Here is a 7,980-nt window from a genome sequence, read left to right as displayed (position 1 = left end):
TGTGTTGGTGGGGAGAGTAGATCCAGGGTGCACTATATAGAGGAGTATATATATGGTGGGCACCATCTTAGAGAGAAGGCAGAAAGGAAAGGAGAAGAGTGGAGAGAGCAGGAGGCTGGGAGCAGAGGCTCTGCATGGGTTCTGCTCCGCAGGCAGGCCAAGTCTCAAGGCCTGGTCCTGGAGGAGAGGAACAGAGAGAAGAGGAATGGAGGAAGCTCTAAGAGAAGACTGAAGGGACCCCAGGGGTGCGGACCGGCCAGCCGCCACCGCACGCCCGCCGCTACCAGAGTAGGGGGGGCCAGGCCAAGAAAAGGGAACTGGATCCCTCATCTAGTGGAGAAGAGCATCTACCCTCAGCTAGTAACCGGAGTCCGTGGCATTGTACATGCACGGCCCCTCACTACACCCGTTAGGAAGGCACCACATAGGACCCAGGGAAACGGAACATACGTTTGCCCGCCAAGGCCCGAGGCAGCTGGACAGAAATGTGGTCAATTGTGGGGTATGACAGGCCAGAGAAGGATCCCCTTCGTGTGTCCTGAAAAGCATTCCAAAAGGTGCCTGGGAGTTGGCCGAGCCCCTCACCTGGTGAGCACAGCACGACGTGGGCAGCCATTACCTGCAGAAGTTGCTTGGAGTGTAACACTGAGTAAAGACCCTGGACTGCATCACTGGACTCTGAGTCATTACTGTTGCTCCCGCGCACCATCACCCCCATCATCTGCACTCACTGCCCTGAGGCTATACTCCTCCCGTGGGGAGTTATACTACCCCCTGCTGCACACACATCAGCCTCAGCGGTCTGCCCTGCAGCGGCGGTTCTCAGTGACCGCAATCCACGGGTGGCATAGTCTGACATTTAAGCATTACAAAACCAAAATAAACAGATCCGCCACTGGTTTGACCGCCCTGAGCCACGGGACCGGGTTGCCGCCACGGAGACTACAACCCCATGCATTACACAGAGACTCGGCTCCGGGTATTCCTCTACACACACGGCCCAGGGGGCGCGTCACACCATACATAGATCAACAAATTCTTGGGTCTCTTCACCTGTGTTCTGCAGCAGCTGTTTCATGTGTAAAGTATGTTGCATGTGTTACTGCATCAGGTGAGCATAATACTCCCCTTTTTCTTATTTTGTGTTACTGGTTAAGACCTTATTTTGCGCTCTTTTGCTTCCCAGCATTTTCCACTATTACCTTATACCATGTGATTATGTTAGGGAGTACAAGTGGTAAATTACAACTCCCCTTATTTGATGCATAGTCAGTAGCACCCCTTGTTTTTGGTCCCCTTCATTACCTTATTACATTCATTTTTGTTACACTTGTTTCTTCTTAGGAGATCTCATAACCCTCATACACTTAGTATTGAAGTAGATATTTTTATATATTTGTACTGTGTGGCTTGTATATACTGTAATATTCTATTAATTTTATTTGTAGGTACCTGGCACTGACCACGTCACAAATTACACCTCAGGAGTGCCGGAAGATCCTGGATGTGGAAAGCAATCATTTTTAAAGTGTCTTCAAGCTGCCAAAGATGGAGGTGTGCGTCAAAGCCCCCAGCTGGAAATGATTTACTATCTACAGGCCCTGGTGGTCCTGAAGCATCTGCAGCGACCCGGGGTCGTACAGAACATGACCGGAAGTTCCTCTCTTCTTTTTATTCACTACTCATACTCATTTTAGTTTACTCTTCTTTATGTCTAACCTTTGGTCTCTTCATCCTTAGGTGTCTGAGTGGAAGGAGAGGATTAGCCGCACGTATGATGGGGAAGACCTCGTTGTTATCGGTGTAAAGTTACACAAGACCGCTACACAGCAAGTGGCCACATTCGTGCTGACGAAGGAAGAAGAAATGGTGAGATTTACTTATTCTCCTTATTAATCTGATTTAATACATGATGACACATTTCTATTTTACTATAATAATTAATATTTCCTTTTGTTTTATTTCTAGTGGTTCAGAGTCTACTATGAAAGAGTCAGACCAAAGCTTGTGAGGAAGAACTCGCCACAAGAAACATTTTTCCTCTCAACCTCAGGGAAGGAGATCTTCAATGTCTCAAGTGACATTGCACGGTACCATAACAAGTAAGATTTACAAAAATGACCAATTATTCTTGAATAAAAAGCACATTACCATTCTTCAATAGTAAATGTAGTGCTATGTATTTTCTGTATTCCTTTCTAGGTAGGATGGCAGTGGTAGAAAACTGTTCTGGGCTAATATGATTGATCCCCTATTAATCACTGTTCAGTTGAGCACCAATCAGATGGGCAGCACCCAAAATATACAATGAATGGCGCTCAGAAGTAGTGATGGGCGAACCCCTGACTGTTCGGGTCTGACGGGTTCAGCCAAACGCCGAACAGTTTATTAAAAGTTCAAGCTCGGGTACCAGAAGAGTACCCCAACCTGAACACAGACCCCATTCATGTGAATGGGGGACCCCTGTTTTTTTTTATCATTCTTCAATAATAAATGCAGTGCAATGTATTTTATTTTTTCTGTATTCCTTTCCAGGTACAAACTTCCGGTTATCTCAAGTCAACTTGTGAGGAGGGTATGTGAGACATGGACACTCCCAAACTATTCAGACTCCGAGAAGTGTCTCTTTTCAAAATATCTTGCGCACACCAATATGACGGCAGAAAGGACGTATAGAGAGAAGACCCTGACGGTTTTATGCCATGCATACAAACTGGTGGCATAGGCAAGGAAAGAAGCCAGTGATGAGCCTCAAGCCTGCACTTCAAGGTAATATATTGTGGGTAGTAAATTCATATACGCTCTGTAATATCACATTGTTATTTTTCTTTAGCTGTGTCCCAGTTATGAAAAGCTATTTAGGTCTTCATATCTACTAGAACATTAAACTTTGATTCTTTGAACATTAAACCTCCACCACCATGATTGGCATTTACAAAACAAGTAAAATATAAGGTTTTACTAACTTTTCCTTAGGGATGCCGAAGCCTGCACTGCCCAGGAGGGAGACCGCAGGGAAGATAACCGAAGACTCCAAGTGGACGAGACTGACCAAGAGGAAGATGGTAGCGAACAGGAGCAAACTAGTGAACCGGATGAGATGTGGACTACAAGGTGAATAATACACCAAAATTATAAACCTGTCTATAGCTAGTTTGTGCAGGCATCACCTGATTGTATACTAATGGTCATTTTATTCATATACCCATCTAATTATCCAAAATCGCCCTCTCCCCTGCTCAGGATAAAGAGGTTCCAGAAATAGAGGATGGGGCAGGACAGGAGCCCCTCAAGGCACAGATAGTACTCACTGTTTGACATTAGTTATTGGAAAATAAAAAACAAAACCCTCAAACTGTTTATCCTCATGAGGTTGTAATTTCAATCTTCATTTTTGTTTGTCTTGTAAAGGCATGAAGATCCAACAGACAGAAGGAGGGACACTGCCCAAATGTGCTCCCATCGTCTCCCTACATTGCCTACTTTCTGCCCAAACGTGTACCAGTCGTCCTACCACGTCACTTGGATGAAAGATACATTTATACTATATTTCTCCTTTACCGCTATAATCTATTTCTATTCTTCTCCATCTATCTATCTTATAAAGAATAACCTACAGCGTGCCAAGGTAAAGTTGTGTTTTCTTCCATCTTAGAAGAGAATAGATGTTCTGACATTTCAGCGTCTCACACAGCAATCTCATGCTGGAACATAACAGTGTGAGTCGGTGTGATGCCACAACATGGATCCTCTCCTATGATGGAATAAAATGCTACATTGATGTTACTTTACCATGGCGTACTTAAGGTTATCCCTTGTGTCTTCTGTTAGGAGTCCTGATTTTAACACCTGCCTGCTGGCACCATTTCTCTGGTTAATGGTTGTGCTGCTCTATTCCGGTGACTATTTATTATCCATCATCATTTTTTTCTTTACTTTTAGCATATATAACATTATTGATGGCAATGTTCAGGAGCAGTTTTTGCAGCCACAGCTCTCTTTAGGTGTCAGCCATGCCCCCTAAGAGCTAGTGTTCACACCTAGACAATGGGAATGTTTTTCTAACGTTCTCAATGGCCATCATTACAGAGACTGATCCTATTGGTCAAGGTGCCTCAGTTTTCTGTATAAAAGGCCAGATCAGAGTCTAATAGCTCAGACTGCTCTTGGCGATCCAGTATAGCTCTGCTCTCTCTACAGGACTGATCTCCATGGACTGCTTTGCTCTGTCTACTGGACTGCTTTGTCCAACCTGCTTTTTACTTTTTGCTCTTTGATTTCTTTACATACAGTTTTTTCTTTTAACCGACCCAACAGCTTTTATAAAAGCCATCTTAACCTTTTCATTTTGTATCTCTTTGCTTTTGTTCTAATTCTTAGGTTTAAGCATTGAATCCAAAGTGCACAACAGAACCTCGATGACCTGCCCGATCTGTTACAAGATAGATGAGAACCTGGCACCCACCAAAGAAGAAAATGCAAAAAAAACAGCAGCGAGGATGAGATCAAGGCTACCCTCGCACAAGCAAAGACAAATCTGGTTGCTGTGGTAGCAAAGGGCCTGGCCATTGAGTACAATGCGGTGGAGGAGCTGGTTTAATCACGAAAAAGAAAATAAACCTGGACCTCCCGCCATAAAGACCAAAGACGAGGATTTTCAACAATTTCCTTATATCCCCTAACTATTGAGACCGAACCACCAAGAATGCCTGGTCAAGTTCCCACTGAATGTACCACATCTGTATGATAGGTGGAGGAGGAGACAGAACAGAATGCGAGTGGACTCTATATTCCGACTTCTTAAGGATGATCAGCCAGATGAAGAGGAGGTGAACAGGTGTATTGCACAGAAACTTTGGAAAAGTAACTTGCAGAGGGTAAAGGATATTTTTGAAAAATGGAAAAAGTGTTACTTATGACACGTCCCCTGGGCCGTGGGGTACTCTGTAGCTGGGCCGGTGGATGCTGGGGGATGTCACAGTGGCAGTGACCCGGTCCGTGACACAGGGCGGTCAATAAAAAAAAAGGGGAAAAGTAAAAGGGGAATGAAGTTTTTAAAGAGATAATGTTCGTGACGCCCCCGTGGTATGCGGCTAAATGGGGCCGCCGCTGCGGTGCAGGTCCTCTGGAGCTGGTGGTGACGCAGCAGAGTTGGTTCAGCTCTCCACAGGCAGAGCTTAGCACCAGGACAGTGTAAGATGATGTTATGAGGTGGATGTTGCTGGTGCTGTGTAGTGCAGGGCTGGTGATTGCACAGCAATAATTCTAGGACATAGTTGGGTGCAGTCTTCAGATTTTACTCAGTTATCACGCTGCTCCTGGTTACAACTGCCAGCTTATAACCACCCACATCGTCCTGCGCTCACCAAGAAAGGGGTTCAGCAGCCCTCAGGTATTTCAGGAGTACTTAAAACGGGACCCCGTTCTATGTTCCTTCATCGGTCGTCTTCCTGCACTGGCTCTCACCCTCCTGCCCTGAGCCTCAGTGTCCCAAGCCAGTAGCCTCGGGTCTTGTTGGGCGACGTGCAGTCCCCTGGACCCTATGCGGCCACCTTTTCGGCGATGTAATTGTGCTAGTGGGCAGCTGCACCTTTAAAGTACAGCAGCCTCCGGTTATCAAATCTGAGCCTGATTCTTCTCCACTAGTTTAGGGGCCGGTCCCCTCTGCGGCCTGATCCCTCCACGTCCGTGTAGAGTCTGGCGCATGGGTGGCATCCGCACTCGCCGTGCCCCTGGGATCCCCTCTGTCTCTGGAGCCTTCCCTCTGCTCCCATCCTCTCAGTATTTCCTCCCGGGCCTCTCAGACTAGGCCCCTCTCCTTTCTCCACTCCTCTGAGCAGAGCTCCAAGCACTGGAGCCAGGAGCCTGGACCTCCTACACTGCTCTCCTGAGCAGGACTGGCTGTTTCAAGATGGTTCCCTTTTCTTCTTATACTCCTACTGACGGTGCTCCCCTGAGCTACTTCCTCCACTCACACCCACTACATGGTTCCCCCCCTTCCAACCAGGGACAGGGCTCAGCATTAAGCCAGTGCATCTTGCCCCGCCTGCTGGTCTGGAATGGTGTAGTGTTGGATGCAGGTGGGTGGGTCCCGGGCAGTACTCCCTCCTTACCCGAGAGTGGGATACCACACCTCTGGGTGAGATGCAGTACCTCTGTGGTGACTGAACCTGCAGGGGTGCCACACTTACACCAGGACAATAAAAGGACACTTATTCTGTTGAATGGACTTTGCTGGATATGACGGGACATGTCAAAAGCTTTTGATCATATTGGGTCTAAGTGAGACCTTCTGTGATAAGTAACTTTTGACATACCTTACGACCTGATAAAAGTGTTTAGGAATGAGTATATATTTTATTTTTTGGCAAATGTATGTTTGAATGCAAATAAACACATTGATTTGTGGGGGATTGGGGTGACAGGGGTTGTTTAATAAAGTAGATATTTTTTAAGTTAAAGGAGAAGTGCAGCACTGGGACAACTTCCCAGTGTTACATCTACCCTATGAAATAGAGCATTTTTCTAAATCCAGTCACATGGCGGGACGGCCTCATTCCCCCTTCCTCTGCCTCCGTGCAGAGAGCGGAGTTAGTCGTGGCCACGATGTGAGTGTGACATCAGGGCATGTGTTTCTCAGACTCCCAGGAGCAGCCGGAGAATCAGGTGCCATGATGCTGCACTCACATCGAGGCCGTGGCTGCCCCAACTCTCTGCATGGAGACAAAGGGTAAATTAGGACGCCCCACAATGTGAATATGCATAGAAAAATGCTTTATTTAATTTAACGCCAGGAAGATGTCTCAGCACTGCACTTCATTAAGGAGAGTAAATTCAAATTTGCTGAATGGACATTTGAATACCTATTATATGTTACACTGTATTAAATCATGTTGGTAAACAGGAAAGGCTTCTTTACAGTCAGAGCAGTCAGGTTGTGGAACGCCGACCACAAGAGGTAGTAATGGCCGACACTAGAACACCTATAGTAGTACTTCTGATCCGGGGGTCTAGGACTGATCGCCTTTCTAGGCGACAAGAAGGAATTTTTCCCCTGATGCAAATTGTCTGAATGTGTCCTGGGGTTTTTGCCTTCTTCTGGATCAACAGATTCAGGTACAGAGATTTTAGGAATACAAAAATAAAACTAATTAAAAAATTATAAACTGGTTTATTTGTAATTGTAATAGTGCAGTAATAATAAATGGTAATTCATTTGTGAGACCTAGCCCCAGTAAGTTAGTGTAGTGTTGGTATGGGGAGGACAATTGGGGGAGAAAGGTTGAACTTGATGGACCTGGGTCTTTATTCAACCTACGTTACTATGTTATTATGTTACTATGTTTGCACTGATTTGGGGTGATGGGGTTTGTTCAATAAATTGTGTTTTTCTTTGTAACTAAGCATATGTCTGTCTGGAATTTCATTATTTAAGAGAACTGGGAGCCCATAGGTGAATGGTGGGTGTCTTCGTGTTAAGGGAGGGATACTAGTGGTTTAAGGGTCTTCGGATTGGTGTGGTAGAGCCATATAATCTTCAGTCTCTAAGGACTATGGGAAGATTCATAATGATGAAGGGGAGAAAAAGGGGCTTTGAGTGGGAGACAGCCTGCTTTATAAGGACTTAAAATGGTGAGAGCCCTGAAGGTAAATATGAGGCTTTTGGAGACTTCATAATGGAGCAGGATGGCAGTGGTAGCAAACAAGGAGTTCTGGGCTAATATGATTGATCTCCTATTAATCACTGATCAGTTGTGCCGCAATCAGATGTGCAACACCCAAAATATGCAATGAATGGCGCTCAGAAGTAGTGATGGGCGAACCCCTGACTCTTCGCGTCCGGGGGGGGGGGGGGTTCAGCCAAACAGTTTATTAAAAGTTCGAGCTCGGGTATCAACAGTACCCCAACCTGAACACAGACCCCATTCCAATGAATGGAGGAGCCAAACACCACTGACTTCACACTTAGCTTACCGCAGG

At 45.8% G+C, this 7,980-nt stretch overlaps 1 long non-coding RNA gene across 1 annotated transcript; it reads left to right on the top strand.

Moving 5' to 3' along the window:
- The first annotated feature begins 2,538 nt into the window (after positions 1-2,538).
- On the top strand, positions 2,539-3,278 carry LOC141152820 (uncharacterized). Its single transcript, XR_012247153.1, has 3 exons — positions 2,539-2,769; positions 2,977-3,114; positions 3,244-3,278. It is a non-coding gene; the product is annotated as an uncharacterized lncRNA (long non-coding RNA).
- The last annotated feature ends 4,702 nt before the right edge of the window (positions 3,279-7,980 follow it).

The sequence above is a fragment of the Phyllobates terribilis genome, unplaced genomic scaffold (genome assembly GCF_046119375.1).
Source record: "Phyllobates terribilis strain yellow unplaced genomic scaffold, ASM4611937v1 Scaffold_7__3_contigs__length_470593459, whole genome shotgun sequence".
NCBI classification, from domain to species: domain Eukaryota; kingdom Metazoa; phylum Chordata; class Amphibia; order Anura; family Dendrobatidae; genus Phyllobates; species Phyllobates terribilis.
This window is presented reverse-complemented; position numbering and strand designations above follow the sequence as displayed.